Below are 14,804 nucleotides of genomic sequence, written 5' to 3'. Positions count from 1 at the left end.
GTCTTGTGAGTTTTAGGACAGATTTAGAAAGACACAATTCAATGTCTCCAAGCACATATTTTTGTTTAGAGTCTGTGGAAAGACATGAATCAACAATAAACTATGAGCTGTGCTTCTGCTTTCATGACCTTAAGTAGTTGTGTACATAATAGGTTGTTATAGTCCCTAAGTCACCATTTTATAATCAAATACGTTTCTTAATATTTTGATAGTCCTTCAGAGATCTTGTCATGGTACTGTACAAGTACAAACCAAATGGAGGCATGCAAAGGACATACTACAAAATAATTTGGTGTTTTAACACAGAATACTGCAAATTGTAACTTGACCCTTTTTTGATAGAATCTGATGTAGGGAATTCAGCGAAAGTTTCACTACAATTTAGTAGATTGATTTTCTCTTCTAACACAGTTGTGAAGGATTTGTGTGCAAATTTATTAAAATATGACTAATTTCAAAAAATCGGTTGTAACTACTCATTGCTCTCATGGCATTTATCATACAAATACAAATGTTGTACAGATGTAGTTTTGACTGTAATTTCATAGAATTGTTAAGGTTGGAAATGACCTTTATGACAACTCAGCCCAACTGCCAGCTCACCCCACCATGCTCACTGCCCATGTCCCTCAGTGCCACAACTACATGGTTCTTGAAAACCTCCAGGGATGGGGGTTCCACCACCTCCCTGGGCAGCCTGTGCCAGTGCTTAACTGCAATTTCTGTCTGCAGGTTGTTCCCCACTTTCCTGTTAGGATGAGTGCAGCTTTTAGATTAAGCAGCTTTTAGATTAAGTAGATGTTTGCATGGGTAAGGTCCAACCCCGTCCTTTTGTGAACTCTCTTCAGCATTCACCATTTATTTGTTGTGATCATAAACTTTCCTGACACTGAACTCACTTATGGAATATTTGATAATGCCAGGTGGATATTTCTGTTCCCCACTACCTCTGGAAGGTTGTTGGTCTCTGACACCAGGGGAAGAAGTCATTGTACTGCACAGTACAAGAGATTTTCTGCAATGTTCAAGGTCTTTTTGTTTCTTTTCTTGTGTAAGATGCGAGGAGAAGTCAGACAGAGGAAGCAGACAGGGAGCTTTTGAAACGCTTTGCCTGAACTCTGGCTTGTTTTATCCACTGTTTCAGAGCTTTGTAGAATCTCACTCTAATGAGCACTTAGGGCACAAGAACAGATACTCTGAGAATAGAGGAGGATTTGCTTGTTTGATTAACTTGGCCCATATCCCTCTCAGTGAGACCAGGTACTGTGAGAAACTATATATTATCATTATATATATGAGGAGGAAGTCTTATTTACAGAAAAAGAAAGAGGAGCTTTTTGTGATCATCTAACAATTGTAAGCAGTCATTATCACAAAATGCAGATTTTCCTCTGAAAATGAGAGAAATTAGGATCTGGTCTTTCACTGTTGAAATCAATGAAAGACTGCCTACTCATTCAGCTGGGAACATTGTCTAGTTCTCATTTGGAAATGTAGAAGCATTCAATAAACACTGACTTGTCAAATTTCTTCAAGTACCAAATTACTTATTTGCTCCCACAGAATCATAAATATAAATTCAGAGAAAACGAATGTGATTTAAATTTATTTCAGCTGCAGTTTCCAGTAGAAAAGAAATGCAAATTGAAATACATTTATGATTAGAAAAGTGGATGTAAGAATGATGCCTTGCTTTTTCATGCTACCTGCTTCATTATTACATTCTTATCTAATCCAATAAAAATAGTTTCCACTATTTTTATTTCTTTTAAGCCTATACAGTTACAAAGAAAAAAATCAATCTAGGTAACACTTTGTCTCTCTGCAATACAAACATTTTCATGAAGTTCTGATTCTTGGCCCTTTGAAAATGGAGGATAGAAAATGATGCTTATATGTAAATTGTAAAAAAACATGACTCTATTGTTGGTAAGCATTTGACCTTGTAGATTTTGTTTTGGATTTTACCCAATTTCAACACAGAATTTACCACTACAGGCTCCAGTATTTTTTACAAACTTTTACATCTGCTTTGCTCCATATATGTTCTGCTCTCTAAAACTTCCTGAAGGGAGGTTGTAGTGAGCTGGGGGTCGGCCTCTTCTCTCGTGTCAGTGATAGGACCAGAGGGAATGGTTTCAAGCTACAGCAGGGGAGATTCAAGCTGGACATGAGGAAGTATTACTTTTCAGAAAGGGTGGTCAGGCACTGGAATGGACTGCCCAGGGAGGTGGTGGAGTCACCGAGCCTGGGGGTGTTCAAGGAAAGGCTGGATGTTGTGCTGAGGGACATGGTTTAGTGGGAGCTATTGGGAATAGGTGAACGGTTGGACTGGATGAGCTTTTAGGTCTTTTCCAACCTTGGTGATTCTATGATTCTATGATGCATGTAGATTCATTTGCAGCACAAGTGAGGCAAATAATCTATGTTGTATTATATGTGTGGAGAAGTGTAAGAAGGCTACAGACTTTGAACCTGCAAAAATGTCTGGAGATAGCTAATTATCATCATCTTCTCTAAATGGAGAATCTTGAACTAGAATATGAAACTTGTTTACTACCTGAATTCTGAGTGCTTGTGTAAGTGTCTGGCATAAAAAATAGGTTTCTAGAATAAGGAGATTTTGCTGTTACATATCTTTGCTCCTCTCTGATTAGTCTAGTTATACATGACTTTTAGCAGACATTTGGCTTTTAGAAAATCTAAAAGCATGTAAAGTTTCCCTGTGGGCAGTGGTCATGGCCCCAAGCTGCCAGAGCTCAAGGAGAGTTTGTAGAATATCTCAGACAAAAGGTTTGGATTTTGGGTGGTCCTGTTTGGAGCCAGGAGTTGGACTCAATGATCCCTGTGGGCCCCTAACAGCTCAGGCTTTTCTATGATTCTATGATCTACACAAATTAACCTAACTTTGTTTGACTTCAGCATATATTCTCACCACTGATACACTTATATTTGTGGCAATAATGTCCAGAGCCTTTTCTGGGGTCCCAATTCAGTGCTGTCTAGATACTGTTCTTTAGAGAAGACTCAGTATGGTTGTGGGCTATTGTTGATATTGCACATGTGCTATGGCTTGTGTTATGCCCTTATTCATCAAATTCCCCTTGATGGTACAAGTCATCTTTGTCGTAAACTGTATGTTCAACTCATGAGTCCCTCTGATTTTATGTCGCAGACAATCTATTGTCTTTATCTAGTGCTCAGTATCTCTTCATGCTCACCCTTCTCATTTGTGTAACAAGTGAAGTGCAGATAATGGAAGGCTATCAGAAGGCAAAAATCAAGATGACCAGTCACAATAAGTGTACAAAACTGGCATTGAAGTCAGAGACTCTGGCATGCAAATATTCATAGTAACATACAAAAATGTCAGAGGAGTACACGATCGATCTATTTGGAAAAAATCAGACCTCATTTTCTCTTGCTATAGTGTTGTCCTATCTACAGCCAATGCAGAAATGACCACCTCAGAAGCTGTATTTCTTTAGAGAAGGTGAGAAAGATAGAAAGAAAGCATTTGTGCTTTTGTGTGGAAAAGCTGCTGCAAGAAGTTAAGCAAGGTCAGTGGCATAGAGAATGTAGGTGTCCTTCCCTGAATCATGCCACCATTCATCATCAGAACTCGTATAATTTCTACTGCATGGGGTAAAGCTACTGACAGCTGCTGTAGTAGAGATAATAGGGATCATTAATGATTCTCAGTGCTGACAGGCCTTAATAGCTGCTAATGCTGGCCACATGCTTCCCTTCTGATACCTCTGCATCAGATGCATGTCTCCCTGAATTACTGTAAAATGTCATTGTCTGATGTGCCCCTTGAGAGATTTCTTTTTTGTAGTTACTCAGCTCCAGCTATTTCTGCCAGTTACTATGACAGGTACTAATGCCAAAATTTTTACTTTCCTGTTTCAGCAGTTCTTTAGACATTTACCAAGAAGTCAGTTTTACTTCTGTGAGGTGTACCAGTAACAGGAGATAGTATAGTGACCTGAATATTACCAGTTTAAAACTGCGTTCACATGTTCTAACTGCTGGAAATTGGATAAAAAAAAAATCAAAACTGCTTAATATCATAGAATATTTTGGGTAGGACCTTGACCAACAGATTCTGCCCAACATAAGATCAACTTCAAATGTGGATCATAGTTCTCAGGGCCAGGGATGGGAATTTCCCCAGCCTCTCTGGGCCTTGTCTCAGTACTGGGGACATTTTTTTTTCTTTATGTTCCATTGGGATTTTCCTTACTGAAACTTGTGCCCATTGCTCCTTGGTTTTACCGGTACACCTCTGGGAAGAATCTTGCACCATCTTATCTATAGCTTCTCTTTTGCATCTTGGTTGTTGATTTACTGCTCTGCCTTCCTGAGAGTTCCTGTGAGGGATGATTAAATTCTGTTTTCTCCACGTTTTTTTTCCTGATTATGCTGAAAAAGAATGTCCTCAAGTTTTGTGAGCAGAAATGAGGAGAATTAGTTCCTTCTTCTCATGATCTTTTTTTCTGTTAAAATTTTCCCAATTGAAAATTCTAGAAATAAAAATTAACTGATAAGCTGAACATTTTGTATGCATAATTCTAACTCATTTAATTCTGCACCTTTAATGTCACTAATATCTGCAGATTTCTCTTGGTTGCTCCCAGAAACCTAAGTGTAAATACGAGCATGGCTGTCCTGTCCAGCCTACAAGCCTATGGATGTGATAAGGTGGATGTAGTTGTCAAGCCAACTCAATCTCCAACATATTCAAAATGTCATGGCTATCAAGTGAAGCCTCTGGTGACTGGAAAAAAGGAAACATCGCTCTCATTTTTAAGAAAGGGAGAAAGAAAGATTCAGCATGCCATGGATAATCTATACCTCTTGTTTTCAAAGCTGCAGAACAATTTCTGACCTGGTTTTATTTATCACTATAGGAGTAAACAGGATGGTAATGGGTCTAGTTCCTATTCCATGTATGTGAAAAGTTTAGAACTCAGGCAGCTGTTGCTCTGCTCAATGTCTATTTGTCCAGCTAGGTCACTGGAGTAGAGATTAAGAGAGTCTTGGAAAAGGAGTTGCTGCCATCAGTTTTCCCACTGTCCCGCTGACAGGAGAAGCCAACACTTTCATCTCCCAACTTTTGGAGACAATGTTCTTTCCTCTTCCTTTTCCTCACACCTTCATTCCTGGGACAGACAGATACAGTTTTTGCCAGCATTGCTGAGCAATAATGAAACAACTCTGTACCTGAATATTCATACAGCTTCTTGGGCAGGTGTTGGAACCATCTTGACTACTGCACAGACATACCCTGACAGCTTATTCTGCTTTGATCAATGAGCTATCATAAATATAAGGTATAGGAAGAATGAAGAAGAAATTTTTGTCAGAAAGAAAGAATTTGGTTCAATCAAATTGAGTCAATTTGGTACAGCTATGCTGTACCAGACCAGTGAAGTACATAACTTATGCAATGAAGTAAGCCTTCAGACCAAGCACAAGAATTAATAGTACTTTCCTCCAGAAATGGGCAGAAGACACCATACTATTGATTCAGATTTTGGATTTGATCACGTTAAGAATAGAGGATCTGAAAAGAATTTAAGAGTGCTTATTTTTCCTCTGCAAAGCATCACCTACACTGAGTGAAATCTCAGTTGGTCAAGACAACTTTCTGCTAGGGAGACAACAAGCTATGGGCCATGTGTATGTGTGCTATGATACAAAGTGGACTGACTACTACTTTGCCGCTGATTTTGCCTACCAGCATCATTCTGGAGAAGCCAGGCTTTGGGAGAGCATACTGAAAACCATCAGTAAAGATGAGGTGTTTATGCTAGAACGACTGTCACTTGCAACTTCTGCTTATCCAATACAGACTGTAGAGAACAGAGTGTCTTTGAAGTGCAAATAACTGATTCCCTCTCTTTGTCCTCAAGCTTTCAAAAGAAGAATGAAAACATGTTACACACTTCCTTCCTTAAATAATCTTTTCTTTCTCCTCTCATTTTACATCCAGCTATACCCCAAACAGGCTGCCCTGGGTCACAGACATTGCCTAAGAATTTATTGGTTTTCCTTCTGCTCTTACTGTTTCATGAAGGTACAGAAGAAGCTGGAAAGATGGGAAAAAAGTGAAACAGACAGGAATGTATTTTGCTTTTTATTTGGTAATAGAGATGTCTTGCTCAATAATTTCTCTGCAGGCAAGGGAAGACTTAAGTGGCTTTTGCTTCTAGGCAACGTGCTTCATAACAGGAAGGCGCTCCTCCCTTAAAAAATCGGGCAGGATTTTAATTTAGCTTTATGGCACACCTAAGAAAAATAATTACTAAGATCATTCTCACAAGCTCTTTGCAACTGCAGCTCTCTCCTGGTGGTGATTTGGTGGATATATGCAGCTTATTTGTTGGTTAAGATGAGTGATGTTGTTCATATGGCCTAACATACAAACCCAAACTCTTGCATCCAAGCATTGCCACATTAAAAATATCTTGGGTACCTGCCACTCTTGCAGTCTGATAAAATTAAAGATTAATTGAGGTAAATTGAGATAAACTCAATTTATCTGAACAGTTGCCATGTTCTTTCTGTTTCTTACTGCAGTTGATACCAGGGCTCAATCTGCTTTCTGTAAGTCAAATAATAAAGCCGTCACTGCCTGCATCGTCTTTCTCTTGTGAAGTCTCAGTGACAAACAAAGACCTAGTTTCTCGTGATTGGCTTCACATTTCTACTCTGTGCAGTTTATAGTCCGCAGAGAAGAAACAACTGAGAAGTAGGACTGGAAGAAATACTTAAAAAGACACTAAAAAAGTAGTTTTCTTAGAAAACTTCCTAATTTCAACTGGATAAAAGTTTTGTTTCAGGTTGTAGTGTTTTGAAAACCTAGAATCAGTGTGTGCAGAATAGTACTTTAGAAATGTTTTCTATGGAAATGACCCATATCCACTGCTCTGTCTGGCCTCTTCCGAACCACCTTTGAAAATCTGGCTGGTATTTAGGTTTTTAGATTTCTTTTAGGTCATCAGTTAGATTCTGAAAGATAAGCATAGTAATTTTTGAAAAAGTGTATGGAGGTCTCAGGTTCTTGTCAGAGCCATGAAAACAGACTGAATTAACCATGTTATCAGATGCCAAAAAATTTGTATGGGAGGGATTTATTTATTTATTTTTCCTATGTGAAATTGCTTTCCTAACTACCCTTTCACAGTTGTTCATTTTTTCAAGTAACTATTTCCTACAATCTCACTGTGAACTATCTTCAAAAACATTGCTCCTCCTCTGTGTGCAGGCGAAAGGGATGCACACTTTTGTTTTCATGCAGTAAGAGTGCAGCCACAGATTGCATCTGCCTTATCTCCATGTTTGGTAGAAAATTTCCATGTTCAGCAAGATTAGTTTAGATTGGAGTTGGTGGGTTTGCCTACGAAGAAAACTGAGTACAAAAAATAAATCTGACTCAACATCATATACCTTTTTTTTTTTTTAAAAGTTATTTAGTTGAATCAGAGCAAAAGATTGAATGAAGGTATGTTTGATTTGAGTTGAGACTTTTCTTAGTTTTGTTTATTTTGAAAGAAAAGCCACATGCAGTTGCTGTTATGCATCAGCTCTACAGGATTTTTTACCCATTTACATATGAATTTGTTAAAAAATATATTCAGGCTACAATCTCAGACCCAATGTGACTGAAAGTGCAAGTCAAAAACACACAAAAAATTATGTTTCCATGTCAACAAATAGCAATTTTTTTGTGTTGGAGTAATAGTTCTGTGGTGCCTAAACTACCAATTACTATTTTATTTGATTTAAGCTACATAATAAAATACAAAGGTGTATAAACTTGTTTGAAAAAGGAATCGAAGAAGTTGGTGTGAAATTGTCATAACAGCTATAATTGCTATTTTTTTTCTACATGGTAATATGTAACAAAAAGGAATCATAAGCCCTGAAATATTTTGTAAGTTGAATTCAATTTGGCCAATGGGATTTTACAAAATATTCTATGATTGAAAAGATATTTCATTCAGAGTTTCAAAAATACAATATTTCGTATCTGAAATACTTAAGTGAAAAAACATTTCAGAAACAGTTTTAGAATTCAGATTTTCACTCCTTTTTCACAGTAACATTTTACCTTGCTTTAGGCAAAAAATAAGGCTGTTCAAAAGGATTAAATAAATAACCTTAATACAGGAGAATTATATGGAAGATTTTGTAATGCCTGTTTTGGATTAGGAAAGGCTTCACTATGTTTTTGTTTGTTTATTTTTGTTTTTTTTTCTCTTATTTTGTTAAAAAAAAAAAAAGGTACTTTAAAGAATTAAGAACTTTTTGATTTGCTCTTAGTTTTTCACATTAATTTTCTTCCAGTTTGACTGAAAACTACCCATGCTTCATCAGGACTGCATAAGTCATTAGATCATCTGTTTCCTCCCTTAAAAATGATGTACTTCGAGAGTAAATTGAACCGTCCTGAACAAACAGAATGAGTTGACAGTGCTGGGTTCTCCTGCAGTTCCAGCAGGCTGGATCACTTCATCCAGTTTCTGTAAATCTGTTAAGGAACCTCAACAGCATTTGATTCTGGATGGCTGAATTCAGACTTTAATAGAAAAATCAAACTGGATTTAAATTTACTTTCCAGAGTATGCATGAGTCTTTCTAGAATGGGCTGAACCAATATTATTTTTTTTAATACTGGATGTTTTAGATGGTACATTAGCCTTCTGCCAATAAAGCCCATTTATCTTCGCTGGAGACAGCAAAGCTCAGTTTGACACAAATAATTCAAAGCTTTCAAGCCTTTCAGATGTCTTGAGAGAAAAATAGTAGTTCTGCTTTTCATACATTCCCTGATTTGCACAGAGAAACATTCTGCCTATGAAATATACGAGCTTTCTTTCAGGGATTTGCTCATAGACATCAGAAATACATGTGGCTCTTGTTAGTCCTACTACATGAAGCAATACATTGGAATAAAATGTGAATTCTGTCTTTTGTAGTCAGGTACATGTAGCTGGACTCACTTAAAGAAATAGTAGATAAAGAAGCTGACCTTTTTAAGAGGAAGGAGCTCCATGCAGTAAACAAATGTATTGAGCCCATGGAAGAGAGCTTTTAATAAATGAATAGATTGGTAACAAGAACACACTTCTGGCACCTCCAAAAGCAAAATTAAATGGAAAAGTGAGATAGTAAAAATAGAGCTTGGCTGCTTCAGAAATGTTTTCTATGCATAAAATGAGCAGAACATTTACAAACAAATGAGCTTGTGTGTTGGAGAGATTTCTGGTTTCTTCTGCTTAGGGCTAACTCAAAGCCCATTTGTGAGGCTGAGGCCAGTGGCAGAAGGGTAAAATTTTGCTAGGAGGGAGGCAATAGTTTAGCTGCCCACTGGGAGTTCCCCCAGCAGTTCCAGCACCATGAAAGCCCAGCTGGCTGACCTGAAGGATGTGATCAATGCTTTTATAGTGATAGTAGGCACAAGGGAGGACTTTCAGAGCAGAGCATGTTAAGTGGGGGAAGTATGTATGGATTAATTTTTAATGAAATAAAAAAGGCTTTAAAGGCCCTTCCCCAGAAGTCCAATTCTGTTGTCCTGCTATGAGTGCCAGTATGGGAACACCAGAGGACACACATGTGTGGGAAAGGTAAATGAGGAGTTCATAAGAAATGTACAGATGCTAAGGAAGATATTTTATTTCTATACTGATAGGATTGTTTTCTTGTTCATGAAAATACCATAAATGGATAACATCGAAGGCAATTGGGCCTTACTTCACTGCAATAAGATGATCTCTGAGTTCAAATACAGAGTCTTAGACTTATTTTTTTTCCTAGCCTTGCTAGTTTCCAAGGAGATCTAACCATGTAGATTGTCTGCAAAGGTGGTAATTAGCCAGCAATGAACAAGATGGACACAAAGCACTTCTTGGCAAAAATCAAAATTTCAGAGTAGTTCCTTTTTAATGACTAGTATGCAGAAGCAATCTGATCAGTTCATTTCAGATTTTGAAAAATATCCTTATTTATCTTCACAATATGGTTTTTACACAACTGTCTTTTAGATCAATGGCTGAACTGAAAAAAAAGGAAAATGTCCTCAGACTGATTTTGCGGGGATATTTTTTCACAATATTTGGCAATTAAAAATAGGATCTGATGAATTAGTATGCCTGCCTATAAATAATAACTGTTAGGATTTATAACCGAGTGTTCAGAAAAACGAGAAGAGACACAGGGCAAGGAGGAGAAAAGACAGATGCCATCCATGAAGCATCTCCCTTTTGTTTTTGTACGTAGACACGAGCACTACATGGGGTGAGAAGTCTTGGATTTGTTTTTGAGTGAGGCAGAGACAGGTTTTGCACCTGGATTGTCCCTTCTGCCTGGTGCCTACTACAGGTGCCTGGAGTGAGGTAGGGTGAAGAAGAAATAAGGAAGGTATTCTTAGGAACCTAACTTCTTTGGAATCCCAGTATCATTTCTCTACTGATCTAATCCACAAGTATAGTAATGATTCTACATATGATATCCATATCCATATCCACTTCACTACTTGGGAAAAAAGTTTAAAAAAGTAGTTGAAAAATATTTAGCCAGTTTCAACCCATATGTAGAGATTTTAAGCTAGAAGAATTAAAACATCATTTGTTCTGTCAGTAAGCCATTTACAATAAAAACACCTCATAACCTCTGCATCATTGTGATTTTCAGGCACATTTAGGGTAATGCTTAAAGAGAAGCTCTGGAAGAAAAGTCCTTTGAAAAATTAACTGTGGAAGCGTCAGTCTAGCTGAGAGTTATCCAGACATATTGTGTGAATAGAAAAGTGGAAAATCTGCCATTGCACTGAGACCTTGTCATTTTTGAAAGTTTTATCATTATTATTATAACTTTTATAAGGGTTGGATTAAGATTTTGAGCTTGTCTCTCTTTCACAACTCCCATGTATCCCAATACAGACCTTATTTGTGTTAACCAATGTGTATTTATTTCTATCTACACCAAATGTGTGGGAGTCATGTGTGAAACGAATAATGAAGACCTGAGATACTTGGAATACAAAGCAGTGAGTATGCATTCAGGAAGAGTGGGGGAGATGCACAGGGACCTTTTCTCATCTGTATACAAACAATTTTTTTCCTGTCAGATACTGAGCTCTGAAATGATGACTAAACCCTTTATTTTGGGGCTGTTACTCCTCCTCCAGCTTGCACAACTGGTACTTAACTCTGGAAAGCTGGTACATGAAGCTGCGTTGGAAGATCTTTTTTTAAGGTTCTTCCCCAAGTAGGCAACAGGGAGCAGCAGCAGAGCAAGCATTTCCTTCTGCCTGATGTCTGTGTCTGTCAAGCAGACGGAAGATAGCCCCCAGCTTACTGCTTTCCTCTGAAGCCCAAGAGAGCAGTGAGTTTGTAAATCAGCATTCCCAGAGGAAACTGAAGTAATCAGCAGCTTGAAAAGAAGGTGGAAGAAGCAGTATATGCCCCAGCCACAGCCAGCATCTCTTGGTGGGGGGGGTCCAGGGAATGAGCAGATAGAATTTAACTATTGGGAAGGAGGCCTGGATAAGGGCGGTATAGTAATGCCAGTAATATAAAAATAGAGATAATGTGACACATACACCTTCAGAAAAAGCCAGGAGACATATAATAACTGCACAGTGGTATTAACTTGTGCAGGAACAGAAGAACCTGCAACCCCTTTTCCCTCTTAACTTGCACTGAGCCAATGTCCTGATGTGCCACACAACTGTCCCCCAGCACACAGCAGGCACTACATCTTTTTTGTGATGAAGTATTTATTACCAGAGTCTTATGCAGAGCAAGCTCTGCTAGCAACATCTGGCAAGCCATTAATAACAGCTGACTGTGATAAATGTCTGTTAGTTACAACTGATTTCAGTTTTTCCTGGCTGACCTGAGCGTAGGCAATCAGAGCGTAATACTATTCACATGCAAATTAAGAACAAGTTCCTACTGCAGGGATGCTGTGGCTAAATGGGCAAACCTCTTGTTTTTCATTTGCGATCAATTTTAACAAATTGACTGACTTGTTTGCTTTCACCTTCTCTCTCTTGCAATTACCTTGATTATTTGTTTTTATATTTAGCATTAGTGGATGCATTGTCTCTGGTAAAGCCTCCTTGTCAAATCAATGAAGAAGAGCTTCTTCTCTCATCCTGCCTGTCCTCTCAGTACTGTTTAACATAATATACTGATGTTATGGAGCCCAGACAAAATCAATAAGAGCTAAAAAATGCAGCTAGACATGTAAGTAAGTGTAATTGTTGGAGGTAGTAGTGCATAATGTTATTGCCACATTGGTGGGGGAAAGGCAGCACACAGTGATCTTCACAAAATGCTCCCTTTCTTTGGCAGGCTGGATGCATTTAATTATCTGTGGTATTATCTTAGGAACATTAATGCAAAGAACGGCAGCCTGGAATTCCCCTGGGAGAGCTTATAGCTCAGGTCAGAATTGCAGGGTGAAATTCCAGAGACTGTACTGTGCTGGGCTTCAGGTTTAGTGGTTTTAAAGGACATTTTTGGACTTTTAATTAAAAGGAGTCCCAGCATTTATTCTTTTCCACCTCCTCATAAAGCTGTTATTGTTATCACTCTTTCTGTTTCATTCTCTTTCTACTTGAAATGAAACTGTTGGCCTTTGGTCAAGAGACTTTGAGCTGTGGAATAAGCCTGTGTTCACATGCAGGAAGGTCTACTTCTGGCTGTAATTTGTGAGTAAAGCCAGGGCCAGTGATTGTGCAATATGAGATCTATGACCCATCAAGGCACTTGAGGCTGTACTCAGCACTAGCCTCAATTCACATGCTACACAAGCTAGGTCTCAGATCCTTGCCAGTGTGGGATGAATCTCCCCTGGAGGCTCTGTACTCCTGGCATCTCCGTGCTTTCATCCAAGTGGCTCTTGCTGAAGTGGGTCTGGTTCTTTCACTACTGACGTAAAGGGGTTTTGCACTGACAGATGGGAGCCAGCAATTGTCAGAAAGGATGAGCTGAGGTTTGAGCTATAACACTCCTGGTTTGGGAGAGTGATTTCTTCTTCTTTTACAAAGCACAACTGCAGAGGACATAGAATGTAAAAGCTGTTTCTGTAATGTGGTAAACTCCACAACAGATTATTTTCCACAGCTAAGTCTCTGCCAAGCTCCCTGCTGGAGGTTATCCAGGTGCCAGTAGCTGCTCCTGGTCTCACTGTGACTTCTAATTTCAAGCAGTGTATTTGAGGGCCAGTGTGGTTTGCAGAGAAGGAGGTGTGGGAAGCTACTCTCCTACAGGAGTGATGCATGTGGGGGTATATATATAATGGAAGGACTCAGCAGGAGACAAACATCTTATTAAACAGTGAGAGTGATTTTCTGTATCCAGTTGGCTTGTTCACAAATGAAGGCTACAGGGAAATAAATGGAATGACGATGTGGGCTTTCTGGTTGTACTCTGAAACACTTGCAGCACTTCACTTCTTCCATATGGACTCAAAAGCACCCATGCTTCTAACTGCCCCTCTTCAAAGTCCATGAAGTAACTTTCATGGTGCCAACCAAAGGGAAATGCAATTGAGGAAGGATGGCTTACTGTTGATGTAAGTACTTCAGTATTCAAAAGAGGATAAGAATTTACATCCTGTTTTTACCATGGATACAAGTAAAAAGATCAGGTTACCAATATTCCTGGTGATTATAATGTTATAGAGTCTTGAGCATGTATGTTTTTTAGATATGTAAAAGTAACTGATTCAGTAGTTTCACTAATTTTAATGGACATGTTTATGTTTGTTTCTATGTTCATTTTATAGATCCACTGTAAAAGACAATCTTCCTGCTAGTTGCAAATTCTAAAGAAACCATTTGCATGGAAAGGGATATTTGAACTATTGGATGTATAGCAAATATTTTGTTTTTCTCCAGAGCCTTGGAAACACCAGTGTGTGAGAAGCATCCTAATCCTTCTAGTTGACTAACATTCTTTCTTTCACTGTCTTCCTGTTGTGGTGGAGTATACTAGCTACTTGGAATGCAAAAGTGAGAAGCTCTGAAAAAAGGAGACTGTCTGTTATAAATGGAAGGTTTCAAAGAGGGAAAAACCCTAAGTTTAATAGAGGTGGGAGATAATAATACGTTCATTGCAATGGAAAAAAGCACCAAAGTATTCCCAGATTGTGTGCTGGGATTTGTTTTTTTTATTTCTTTTCACTAGGCTTTTCATCTTCAATAACATTTCTGTCTAAAATAAAAGAGAAATACAATTGATTTCCAGGTTGCACTGGGATGTCTCTATATGTACAATCTAGGTGCTCTGATTTTCTTTTCTCATGTCAGTTTTTCTTTGCATTTTTATAGCTCCTTTTGATTTTTAGAGCTTTGTAGCACAGGTTTTAGTTACTGGAATAGTGGAAATCAATACTATCTTTGTATCTTGTATTTTCATGGTCTTTTCTGAGTCATGCACTATTCTCATGTTTCCAGCAGAGTTGTCAAGGTGCCAGTCAGACTAATGCAGTTTATCAGAACAAGTACCCTGAACACTTCGAGTTACCAGATGTTATACTCTCCTCACCAAACATGCTAAGTAATCTAGCAACTATTGACCTTTGTACATGTGGGTAGAAAAGGATAGCTTTGAAAAACTTAAATCTCTGGGTTGTAGAGGGTGTTAATCATGGAGGATAAATGAATAGCAACCAATGAGAAATTCGAGAAGTCACAGCTGAGATATTGGTCTGCCTTTTCAAATACAGTTTACCATCCAGATGCTGTCTAAACAATGTCTTTCAGCAGTCAGTATCTAGCATTA

Source organism: Tetrao urogallus, assembly GCF_951394365.1.
Source record: "Tetrao urogallus genome assembly, chromosome: 1".
In the NCBI taxonomy this organism is placed as follows: domain Eukaryota; kingdom Metazoa; phylum Chordata; class Aves; order Galliformes; family Phasianidae; genus Tetrao; species Tetrao urogallus.
The sequence above is the reverse complement of the archived record's forward strand: the minus strand, read 5'-3'. Positions refer to the sequence as shown.